The sequence below is a fragment of the Chiloscyllium plagiosum genome, chromosome 29, assembly GCF_004010195.1.
Source record: "Chiloscyllium plagiosum isolate BGI_BamShark_2017 chromosome 29, ASM401019v2, whole genome shotgun sequence".
Lineage (NCBI taxonomy): Eukaryota > Metazoa > Chordata > Chondrichthyes > Orectolobiformes > Hemiscylliidae > Chiloscyllium > Chiloscyllium plagiosum.
In genome coordinates this window covers 15,864,712-15,877,191 of record NC_057738.1, presented here as the reverse complement: position 1 = coordinate 15,877,191, position 12,480 = coordinate 15,864,712, and the positions used below count along the sequence as shown (strand labels likewise).

Here is a 12,480-nt window from a genome sequence, read left to right as displayed (position 1 = left end):
TAAAAGAGACCTAAGTGGCAATGTTTTCACGCAGAGGGTGGTATGTGTATGGAATGAGCTGCCAGAGGATGCGGTGGAGGCTGGTACAATTGCAACATTTAAGAGGCATTTGGATGGATATATGAATAGGAAGGGTTTGGAGGGATATGGGCCGGGTGCTGGCAGGTGGAACTAGATTGGGTTGGGATATCTGGTCAGCATGGACAGGTTGGACCGAAGGGTCTGTTTCCATGCTGTACATCTCTATGACTCTATAAGTAATAGAAATGTAACGTAGGATGTATACACATAGGTGTAAATAAACTATAACAGTTAAATTATTTAAATAATAATACAACTTTGACTTAAATAAAACTTACTGGTAAAGAGTCTTCTCACTTGCACCATCAGCTGTGTATTTGGACATCAGTTGGGGAGAAATTCACTAAATTAAATTAAACTGGTAATATTTTATGTGGCCATTTGATGGAACAAGTATATTTACGCAGAGGTAAATAAATTAAAAACTATAGTAATTACATAGTATGTAGAACAATACAGCGCAGAACAGGTTTTTCAGTCCTCAATGTTGCACCGACCTGTGAACTATTCTCAGCTTGTATCCCTGTGCTATCCCATCATCATCCATGTGCTTATCCAAGAATTGGCTGAGTTGACTACTTTGGCAGGTCGGGCATTCCACGCCCTTACCACTCCCTGAGTAAAGAACCTGCCTCGGACATTTGTCTTAACTACAAATTCAGGGGTGATAGATTTATGTCCCTCGTACAAACTGACATCATCATCCTAGGAAAAAGCCTTTCATTGTCTACCCTATCTAATCCTCTGATCATCTTGAATGTCTCTATCAAATCCCCTCTTAGTTTTCTTCTTTCCAATGAAAGCAGACCCAAGTCCCTCAGCCTTTCCTCATAAGACCTTCCCTCCAGACCAGGCAACATCCTGGGAAATCTTCTCTGCACCTTTTCCAATGCTTCCACATTCTTCCCGAAATTTGGCGGCCAAAACTGTACACAATATTCCAAGTGCGGCTGCACTAGCGTTTTGCATTGTTGCAGAATGATATTGCAGCTCTGGAACTCAATCCCTCTACCAATGAAACCTAACACACTGTATGCCTTCTTAGCAGCACTATCAACCTGGGTGGCAACTTTCAGGGATCTATGCACATGGCCTCCAACATCCCTCTGCACATTCACACTACCAACAATCTTTCCATTGACCCAGTGCTCTGCCTTCCTGTTATTCTTTCCAAAGTGCATCCTCTCACATTTAGCTGCATTGAACTCCATTTGCCACCTCTCAGCCCAAAGGTGAGGCCACACCAAATGCGGATGTAGATTTCCTTCCCTGAAAGGCATTAGTGAACCTGATGGGTTTTCCAACAATTGACCATGGTTTCATAATCAAATGCTTAAATCCAGACTTTTTTTTTAAAATATAAAGTGAACGCCAATTCCACCATCTGTCATGGCAGGATTCGAACCTGGGTCCCCAGAACATTATCTGGGTCTCTGGATTAATAGTCTCGAAATAATACCATTGGACAGAATAATATTAAATTTAGTGATATTTGTGATATATACTTTGAGCATTTATAAAGGTGCCAGTTAAAACAAAGTTTGCTCCACTTCATTTGCACCCTTCCTTTTTCTGCTTTAAAGATAGCTCATTCCTCAGTAATTGTTCTACCTACCAATTCTCAGGTCTATTTGATTTATTTTCACCGACAGCAAAATTGATCTTTCCCCATTAATTATATTTTATTCCTTGTTTATTTCCATATTTAACCTAAACTATATTATATCATAATCACTGTTACCTGAACATTCTGCAAATGATATTTGATCCAGTTACCTCATATTGCTTTCAAGAACCAGATGCCTCCTTCCTTGTTTGACTGCAAATATTCTGTTCCAAAATACTTGCCTGAACACACTTCAAAAAATACTTATTTCTAACCCCCCCCCCCCCCCCCTCCAACCTGCTTGCCCTTTGCTTTTACTATGCTAACAACTTTAGGACAATTAAAGTCCCCCTTTATCATTTTGATTGCACTTTCCAAGGGAGCATTGTACTAGCATGTGCAAAACTTGATGGTCTGAAAATGTTAATAATGTTTTTGTATTATTTCCAGTGATGAATGGTGATATTTCTGTTTAAAAAAAATGAAAAAATAGATGTGAATTTAAAATTTCATTAAATAGGTGAGGGGAAACGGGGTAATGTGGAATTGGTTAGTTCTGCTGTTTAGATCACAGAATCCCTCTCGCATGGAAGCCGGCAATATGGTTCATTGAGTCCACACCGACCTTCTGCAGAGCATCCCACCAAATCTCTGCAATCCTACATTTCCCATGATTCATCCATCTAGCCTGCACCATCCCTGGACACTATTCGCAATTTAGCATGGCCAATCCACGTAACCTGCACATGTTTCAAACGTGAAATGAGAGCACCAGAGGAAACTCAAACAGACAAGGAGAGAATGTGCATACTCCACACAGACAGTTGCCCAAGGCTGGAATTGAACCCAGGTCTCTGATGCTTTGGCAGTAATCCTAACCATTGAGCCTTTGCGCTGTCCTAGATGACTACAGTGGAGTGGAGAATAAAACCAGCAGTGTAGGTTCAATCCCTACACCACTGTGGTAGTTCATTGATGCCTGTTTCCTTACCTTGCCACATGCTTGTGGAATGGTTACAGTCAAGCAATACCAAACCAGTTCTCTTTTTAATGGAGAGAGGTGCCTTTGTTTCTTTGTGATCCATGGCTCCTTGCATGCATGAATATATGTGTGGAACAATAAACAATTTAAACATTTTGAGAGTATTCCCAAAGACTTTTTTCTAACACATCTTTTTCTTTTCAACAAAGGATGTGATGTTACAAGTATAATTGCATATGCATGGATGGCTCACAGTAGCTTTTTTTTAAAACAATGGTACGCATTTAAATTGGGAGCACATATTCTATACAAATATTGTCTAGTTTTTGCACCTCTAATTTCCTATCAGCAATGTTCAACCTTTGTTTTGAAGCAGGCGTGTTATTTCTGGCATTTCAGATTGAATCATGCAAAGGACATCATATTTCTCGAATGAGTGTTATGTGGTAATTTCTGTTATCTAATAAGGTCCAAAAGTGCACCATGCCTCATGTAAATTATGTACTGACTAGTTATGACCACTGGTGTACACTAAGGGCAGTTCATTTGTTAGCCTTCTCAATATGTTTTCTTTTTATTGTCATAATTGCTTAAATTTAGGGCTGATTTTTAAGCAGAAAAATTAACAATATTTGTTCTTTACCTACAGTTACAGAATGCCAGGTTCCTCTGAGCCACGTTTCAGGAACTATTGCAGTCGCTGTGATAGTTTATTTGTTTGTAGTAGGGCTATTATTTATCATCTTTTTTAAATACAGTAAGTGCTGATTTTACTGAAACATTATTAGTTACTTAATCATTTTGGCTCTTCTATTCAATTTGTACATCCTTCCCATTTTACCAATGTAATATTTTAAGCATTGATGTAGACACACTTCCTCACCCATTCAAATCTTTGCCCATTAAACATTTCCATCCTTTAAGCTGATCACATAATGGCTGAATTGTTCCTATTTATAGTTAAAAAGTGGTGGTGAGTGAATTTCACAGTATAATTTTCACCATGACACAATGAGCAATCTGTCATTTTTCACATCATTAACTATGTCAGAATGATGTTGAGTGAATTACTCTGTGAACCTTTGGCAAGCGAGGTGGAAATTCTCACCACTTCAGGGACCTTCCTCTGCTGTTGTATTTAAGCCCAAATGGGCACCACTTCAAATGTTGTAAGCCCAGGATTGAACCCTCATGTTGTTGTGCTGTCCTCCAAACTGACCAAATATCATAGTTGAAAACTCCCCACTTCCTGACAAAGTATCTTAAACCATTGTTATACAGGGTGATAGAAAGAAAGTAATTCCTCTCTTTAGCTGGACTACAGAAAGTGGTCATGCCATCAGACCAGCCAGCTTGGACAGAGAGAGCACCACGGATCACTGCTGTCTCCAGCATGAAAAGGGAGCCAGCAGTAACATGAGTCAGTGATCACCTATAGTCCACAAGGTTAAGTGATACCATTCCATTCATACTAATAGGGTCATTACTCAATCTAATTCTGCCAGTACACACACATCTCACCAAGGCTGATGGACTAGAATCCTCAACATTGCATGCATCACATCCACTCAAGGGATCTCATCCACTTCATTTTTAAAATTTACTCATTATTCATCCCTTTTGCATTTATTAGCTCTCCGTGGGGGCACCTCATCCTCTCCCCTGCTCATATATTTTCTCCATTTGCTCTTGCGTTCTCTTACATCATTCTGAAACCCTCTCTTCGTCTTATTGCAGGCTAAATAGGCCTACAGCTGAGCCAAGAGGGTCAAGACAGGTAGGCATTAAGCTCCTCACTCCCTACGAGAAGAAGTCAGTGGAGTTAGCTGCAGAACCACAGATCCACTTGTGCTGATGATTAGACACCACTGACTAACTAATTCATTAAGCTCCTTTGCAGTATATTCCACTTGCATTGCCACCAGTGCTCATTTGTATTCTGTGCAAATTTCAATCCCTCTTTTCCAACTAGTTCCCCTTCTTCATATATGTAGTCACGAGCAGAACCTGGGGAACCTCCAGAAAGAAGAGGTCACAGCCTGAACCCCACATCTTTCACCTTCAGCTTTGAAGGGGAAGCCTTTGAATCCCTGAAGATGCATTGGAAGGCATTTACCTGCAGCCTCTACCAAGAGATGTTCATCTTAATGGGTAAACTATCTAGATCAGACTTGGGCATAGTCTGGTGAGTCCAAACCTCAAATGTCTCCATTAGTGGTTGAGGAAGGAACAGCCCATAAGGCTGACACACAGAAATTTGCTAAAAAAAACAGTTAACTGCTCAGCCCCAGAAAGAAGATGAATGCCAGACTGTCTTCATGGAAAGAGTGGCAGCCATCCCGAGATAGACCAATCCAGTGAGTGTCGAATACACAAACCTGCATGCTCTTTTTCTACCATGGATTCTCAGTGTCAGCAGTGAGGTAAAATGGGCATGAGGGACCTTGCCTTCTCTCCATGTACTCCCACCTCTCAGAGAAGCAGAATAGTGCAAGCAGGCACACATAGGGAAGAGCAGTGACAAAGAAGGTACCCCTGAAGCTACTACTTATGATACTCCAAAGGTGCTGTGCCACTCTGATCGCAAACACTGCAGTATTGTAAGCCGAGAAGGGTGAATCTGCTTCTAGTCAGAAGGATCTCAGTGGGTGTGAACTCTCGAGGCCTAAAGGTACAAGGAGACAACTGACCAAGTCTTTCAACTCAACAGGTAAACTACAGAGCAGGCTCCTTCCATCCCAACTGCAGAAGTAGGGCCGCCACTTAGAATGTAGAAAGGGAGAGAGGAAGAAGAAAAAGATACTAGAGAGCATCGGTAGCTCAGCTTTATTTTATCCACTCGTAGAACATGAGCATCTCTGGCTGGCCAGCATTTATTGCCATCCCTAGTTACCCTTGAGAAGGTAGTGTTGAGCGGTCAAACCCTGCAAAGTCTTACTTACAAATAGGAACTAATGACAACATTTTGGGAAAAAAGGCACACAAATGAAGCAGGAAAGAACACAAGACAAAACAATCTCTCTCGCTAGGAAAAATCAATCTGACTAAAGACTGTAGGGTCTTAAAGGAAATGGCTGCAAAGATAGAATATAAATTGATTATAATCTTAAAAGTTAAGAAGTTGTCCATGTTGACAGAAAGCACCACACATTCCTACAAAACCTCTACAAGCATTACAGTTCCCACTTAATTTTCTCAATTCATTTTCCATTGACTGGGATCCATCATTCAATCTCAATTCACTGGACAGCAATCTTAAACATTGACCAATAACACTCCATTAATTGAACCACTGACATTAAAGCTCTATTCTTTAAATATCTCATGAACCATTCATCAATAAAACTCAATGTTAAATGTCCATCAATCAATCTCATTACATTTCAAAAGCTAAACTCTTGCCTTTAATTCTCTGTGCATTAAATTTCTATCTAATAAGCATCCATTATTAAAATTTTGTTGCTGAAATCTCTTCCATTTGTTGAGTTCTGTGTATCAGAACACTAATCAATAAGTTTCCTTCAATCACTAAACGGCAGACAGTTAAAAATGTGAGGATGGTGGATGATCAAGCTTATAGGTATCTGGACAATTTGAGTCTTATATACAAAAATATTCATGCTACACAATATTGGAGACATGAAGATGAGTGTTTTTGGAAAGTATTCGCTTCAGGCTTGTAGCTTATTTGAGAAAAAAATGAATTGCCTGCAACTCTTCGTCTAAATGCCATATCTTGAGGTTTCTTCGTATGGGGAAATTCATGTATGATTCCGCCAGCTTCTTCATGGAAACTTTCAAAATACTACCCGTCCACTATAGTCAGGACCAGCTGTAGGAGTTCAACACATCTCCATTTCTCCCAGGCATCTCCATGATAGGTTCAGTTCCTTGGCTACTTTATTAGCATGTTCCAATGTCTACATGTAAGACATGTACAGATCAGAGTAAAAAACTTCTATTTCAATAGTTATGCTAAATTGTTAAAACACTTCATTTTACTCAGCTCCTTACGTTAAGTGCAGATTTTAAACCAGTCCAAATTTAAGGTCAAATGAGAAGTAATTGGTTTGTTGTACATTTTGCAGTAATATTCTAGAGCACTGCTGTAACACTGACAAACTTTCCAGAAGTGACACCTGTTTCTTTCACATCATATCATGTAACTATCCCTATAACTCATCAATCTACTTGCTAATAATGTGCTGTCTTATCAACCAATGTCTCATTTTACTTACAGTGTTGTCATGGCCAAAATTTCAAAGATTGACCACCACTTCAAGATGAGAGGTCCTACAATTTAAGGCCTGTAAAATATCACAAGGTAAAGTACGAGTGAAAAACACCTCTTTCATAGAATTGGAAATTCTGAACTCATATCACAGCAACTCACTTTTCAATAATGATCATGGAAAAGCTGTGAGAAATTAGGAACTTGACTGACCATACCTCTAGCCAACTCTACCACAAAGACTTTTTTGTTTCACTCATGTCTGTTTCACTGTTAATCACATTGTTGTCTTCCAGATTTTGCAAATGAAACAACCGAGAACCTACACCTATTTTCAGTGCTATATCTCTGATAGGTGCTGTAATCAATAGGACCCAGTCCTCTGCTCTTTCATAAGATATTTTCTTTTTCTTTTCTAAAACCATTATGAATTCTGCTTTCCCTACTGTTTCTGGTTACAATTATAACCTCCCCACTCCTTAAATGAAATCTTCAATTTATTCCATCTAGTTGACCTATAAAAATTGAAAAGCAGTTCCAGGAAAGTCTCAACAGTGATCGCCAGGAAGGTTAAATGCGCGAATGAAAATTAGCGAACTGATATTTAACTTTGAAACAGACATATTGCAAGTTGAGAAATGCTAAAATATCCAGCCATACAAACTTTCAGTCAGTATTCATCCTCACCTGTTGGATTATCTTTCATGTCTTGCTATCCTGGTAAATAAATAACACAATAGAACACTACACTCAAGTGGGATTGTTTGAGTTTTCGCTGAACCGATGGTGATAGTGATGATGTTTTCCCACCCTGTGAAAACTCAGCAAAGCTACACCAACGTTTCATCTCATCCAGAAAATCTGCCTGAATACAAATTTTAGCTTGGAATTAATTGGTGATACCCCAGGCAATTAACTAATTTAACAATATTTCTGTTTGTTATTTAAGGAAACCAGTACACCTAGAGCATAACACATTCATCTCGCAGACCATAAGAAACAGGAACATAAATATGTCATTTGGCCCCTTGAGTCTTTTTCACCATTCAGTAGCAACATGGCTGATTCTATATTCTTGTCCACTTTTCAGCATTTTCCCCTTAACCCTCGAGTCCTCTACTGATGAAGAATGTAATCAGCCTTAAATATACACAAGGATTCTGCTACCACAAGGAGTTAGGCTTCTCTGTGGCAAGGAGTTCCAAAAACTTACAACCCTCAGAAGAAATTCTTCCTCATCTCAAGCCTTAAAATGATGCCCCTTTATTCTGAAATTATGCAGTCTGATCCTTGAATCTCCCATGAAGTGGTGACCTTATAGAGGTTTAAAATCATGAGGGGCATGGATAGGGTAAATAGACAAGGTCTTTTCCCTGGGGTGGGGGAGTTCAGAACTAGAGGGCATAGGTTTAGGGTAAAAGAGGAAAGATTTAAAAAGAATCTAATGGGCAAATTTTTCATGCAAAGTGTGGTCCATGTATGGAATGAGCTGCCAGAGGAAGTGGTGGAGGATCTGGATGGATATATAAATAGGAAGGATTTAGAGGGAAGTAGGCCAAGTGCTAGCAAATGGGACTTGATTAATTTAGGATACCTGTTCGGCATGGATGAGTTAGACCGAACAGTCTGTCTCCGTGCTCTACATCTCTTTGACTCTTACTGTATTCTCTCAACATTAACCTTGTTGAGCCTTTTATGAACCATAAATAATAAGGGGACCAACGCTGCTCAGAGTACTCCAGATATGGTCACACCAGCACCTTTTACAGTTGCAGTAGGACTTCCCTACCCTTATACTCCAAGCTTCTTGAAATAAGGACCAACATTCCATTTACTTTCCTGATTATCTGCTGCACTTGTGTGCTCATTTTATATTTCATGCACAGGTATCCTCAAGTCCTTTTGTGTTTCTGCAGTTCCCCCTCACCATTTAATTAATAATCTGTTCTTCTGTTTTCCCTTACAAAATGAACTACTTCAGATCATCCCACATTATACTCCATTTGAATTTTGCCCACTATCAAGGTATCTCTGTAAATGTTGTATCCCTCTTGCAATCCTTTCCACCTATTTTTGTGTTGTCTATAAATTTGGCTACAGTACATCTGCTTTCTTTTTCCCCCCCAAGTCAAAATTGTCTATTGCAAACATACATACATTGGTGTGGTACCAGTACTGATACTTGTGGAACTCCTCTAGTTAGAGACCTGAAAAAGAACATCTTATCCCCACTCACTGTTGCCTGCCATAGAGTCATAGATTTGTACAGCATGGAAATAGAGCCTTCAGTCCAACTAGTCCATTGTGATCAGATATCCTATCTATGCCAGTCATGATGTTATAAACCTCTACAAAGTCACTCCTCAGCCTTCAAACACTCCAGGGAAAATAGCCACAGCCTATTCAGCTTCTCCTGTGGCTCAAATCCTCCCCAGTAGCCAGTTTTCTCTCTGTACCAATATACTATCTCCAAGACCCTCTATAACTTAACCTTTGTAAAGGACATTGTCAAACGCTCTCTGGAACTCCAAGCAGAACACATCTACTGATCTTGAAAAAAAATCCATTAAATTAGGCAACCATGATTTCCCTTTCATGAAGCCATGCTGACTGCTTGATTAGATGATGAATTGCTATTACTTCCTTAATCATCTGCAGTACTTTTCTTTTGTACCAAGGATCATTCCAAGGTTGTGATTGTCTCTCATATAGAGTGTAAGGTTAAAACATTGTTGCGATCTTTTTTGTTGTAAGTAAGTACAAATCACAGAAACCAGCTTTCAGTCACGTATTTCAAGTAAAGGTTGTGTAGAAAGTCAGGCCCATTGGACATCTTCAGCTACCCTACATGTTACTGTGATAAACAAAAACACCATAGTGTACCCTAATTCCAAATAAGGCAATAGCCAGAGGCATGGCATGTATCACAGACAGTGTGGGCTCATTAGGCAAAGCTGGGATCTTGATGAGTACAAACATGCCAGAAACCACAGACAGCAGAGCCAATTCAGTAAATATAGACCAACATTAGTGTCCCATATTTTTTGCACTCTTGAACACTCCAGTGGAGACTTAAGTAGTCGCACAAAGCTCCAATGAAGTATAGAACTCACCATCCAATAGGCTAACAATGCAAAATTCAACTGTGGAACTACAATTGCCTTCGTATGTAAATACATGAAATAGTCTTCAATTTGCTGTTGATCTGCCCGACATCGAACATGAAATTGGTTATGAAAAGATTTACACTGCTAGGTGCGCATACTAAATTCCATCATTTTGCTTCGTATAGTGAGTTATCTGATGTACTGAACTCCCAGCTCTTATTAAAACCAAATTGTTTGGAATCTCCGTTTGACTATCACTCACTGTTCGGATCCCAGTTGAGCAAATCAGTGGGACATTATTTCATTTGAATCTATTTCAGCCTGATTTATGTTTGAAATTACCATTTATTTTCAATTTGCCTTTGACAAAGGTTTCAATGGTTGTGTGGTGGTCGGTGGTATACACTCTGCAATCTGTTACTTTTCAATGTATCAATGGTGGTATATTACAGCCATTGTTTTGCAGGTACATTATAGTCTTTAAATATAATTACAGCCTTTATTATGTGAGTGACTTGACAGCTCTTGTGTTATTTCACAATATATTACTGGTGGCATATTTACAATCTATAGCATTTCATGGTACCTTATAATATATATTGTATGACTTATTACATGTGGTACTTTTCAATATCATGTTTGGTCAAATTTGGCAGATTATGGTCATTAAATGTTCTGCAATGGGTAATAAAGTTAATGAATAAAGAGAGTGGGACAGAATACAGGGAAGGTGCAAAAGGAATGCAGAGTATGACTTGTGTGCATAGTTTGAACAAGCAACCATGCCAACAGACTAGATTATGATAGTACAGCATTCAGCATTCTAGACTAGACAGATTGGTGCATCGACCCTCTTCCCTAAGGACTGTGGATCTCCAATCTCCTAAACTCAAAAACTGTCTTAGAATGCTGGCAGTATCTTTGCAGTTGCCACTGTCATCTGCAGTTTTTGTCTGTCTTCTTGAAACTGTCTGGTGCTGCTGACCATGATAAAAATGGAGAGTGATGAGAAAACTGTTCAAATTGAACTCAAAAATGTTAACTGATTTTCTGTTTCCCTAAATGCTGCTAGACATGTTGAGTGTATTCATCGTTTTTATTTCTGATCTCCAGCAACCACAGTATTTTGCTTTAAATTTGGTCTTTCTGATTCCGTGGGATCGCTGTATTCTCTTGTCTCCTCTCTCTAGAGAATGTCTGGATCTCATGCCCTCTCCTGAGAGAGCACCAAGTGATTCTGCCTCCATTCCTTGATGCTTGTCTGGCATGAGGTTTGAACATTGCACCTTCTTACATAGGAGTGAACAGTGTACAGACAACATATTAGAGATGGTGATAGCTTTCTATAGGTAGTTGTTAGGTAAGGAGAGATGAGAAAGAAGCAATTCAGTCTGGAAATTTCCTTGATAATCCTCTGATCCAATTTAGCTTTTTTTTAAAAACACGGCTTTATTGATTGTCATTAATCAATCCTGTTATGTCTTGCAGCTGTCTTCTGCAATGTGTGTGGCTGCTGTTAAAATTGTTTCGGGATCCTAATTGCATTTAATCAGACTGCAAGTTGTGCTCAAGAACAGCCGAAAGGGATTCTTGCAAAGCTGCAGTTTCTTGGTTTATAAATGGAATAATGACAGAGGTAAACATATATATTGGCAAGGCAGGGAGTTGGGAGGAGAATGTATCACAAGCAAAACATTGTAATAAAGTTAATTTAGATAGTGCCTTCTGCACACTCGCTGCTGATACATATTCCCATCATGCAAAGCTCAAGTCCAGGTGCTAAAACTCAAAATGAATTCTGATCCTGAATGTGTTTGTAACAGAATGGTACATAAGAGGTACATAGAGTTTCTCAGAAGACCTCAGTAGTGAGGATAGGATTATGGTAACAGCAATGTAGGGATAGTACAGTAATAGAGAAAGCATTACTTTAACAAAGTCAGAAGTGTTACAGTAATATAGATAAGGAAGGATTAGTCACCAAAATGGTTAGAAGAAAAGAGCATTACAGTGTTAAGGATCAGACCAAAGCTCTCAAAATATATTAAATAGATAGCGTAGACCCTCACTTTTTCTTAATTTCAAGGCAGGTGTAAGGGATTGGATTTCAGATGCAATCCATTGGTCATATTAATTGACTGGAATCAGTCCATTGAGTCCACACCAACCCTCCAAAGAGCATCCCACCCAGGCCCGCCCCCAACTCTATCCCTGTAACCCTGCATTTCCCACAGCTAATCCACCTAGTCTACACAATCCTGGACATTTATGGGGCAATTTAGCATGGCCAATCCACCTAACCTGCACATATTTGGACTGTGGGAGGAAACTGACAGTCCTGAAAGAAACCCAAGCAGACATAGGGACACTTTATTTTTACATTTTAAAAAAAGGCAAAACAAAAGAATTTGCTCAACGATTTTGAAATGCTTAAAATTATATATAAAAAAACTACTAATTAAGTATTCCAATA

General features: G+C 39.2%; 1 long non-coding RNA gene across 1 annotated transcript; it reads left to right on the top strand.

Annotated features, from left to right (window-relative positions):
* Nucleotides 1-3,328: 3,328 nt before the first annotated feature.
* On the top strand, nucleotides 3,329-11,690 carry LOC122564285. Its single transcript, XR_006315856.1, has 3 exons — nucleotides 3,329-3,426; nucleotides 6,910-6,993; nucleotides 11,496-11,690. It is a non-coding gene; the product is annotated as an uncharacterized LOC122564285 (long non-coding RNA).
* Nucleotides 11,691-12,480: the final 790 nt, after the last annotated feature.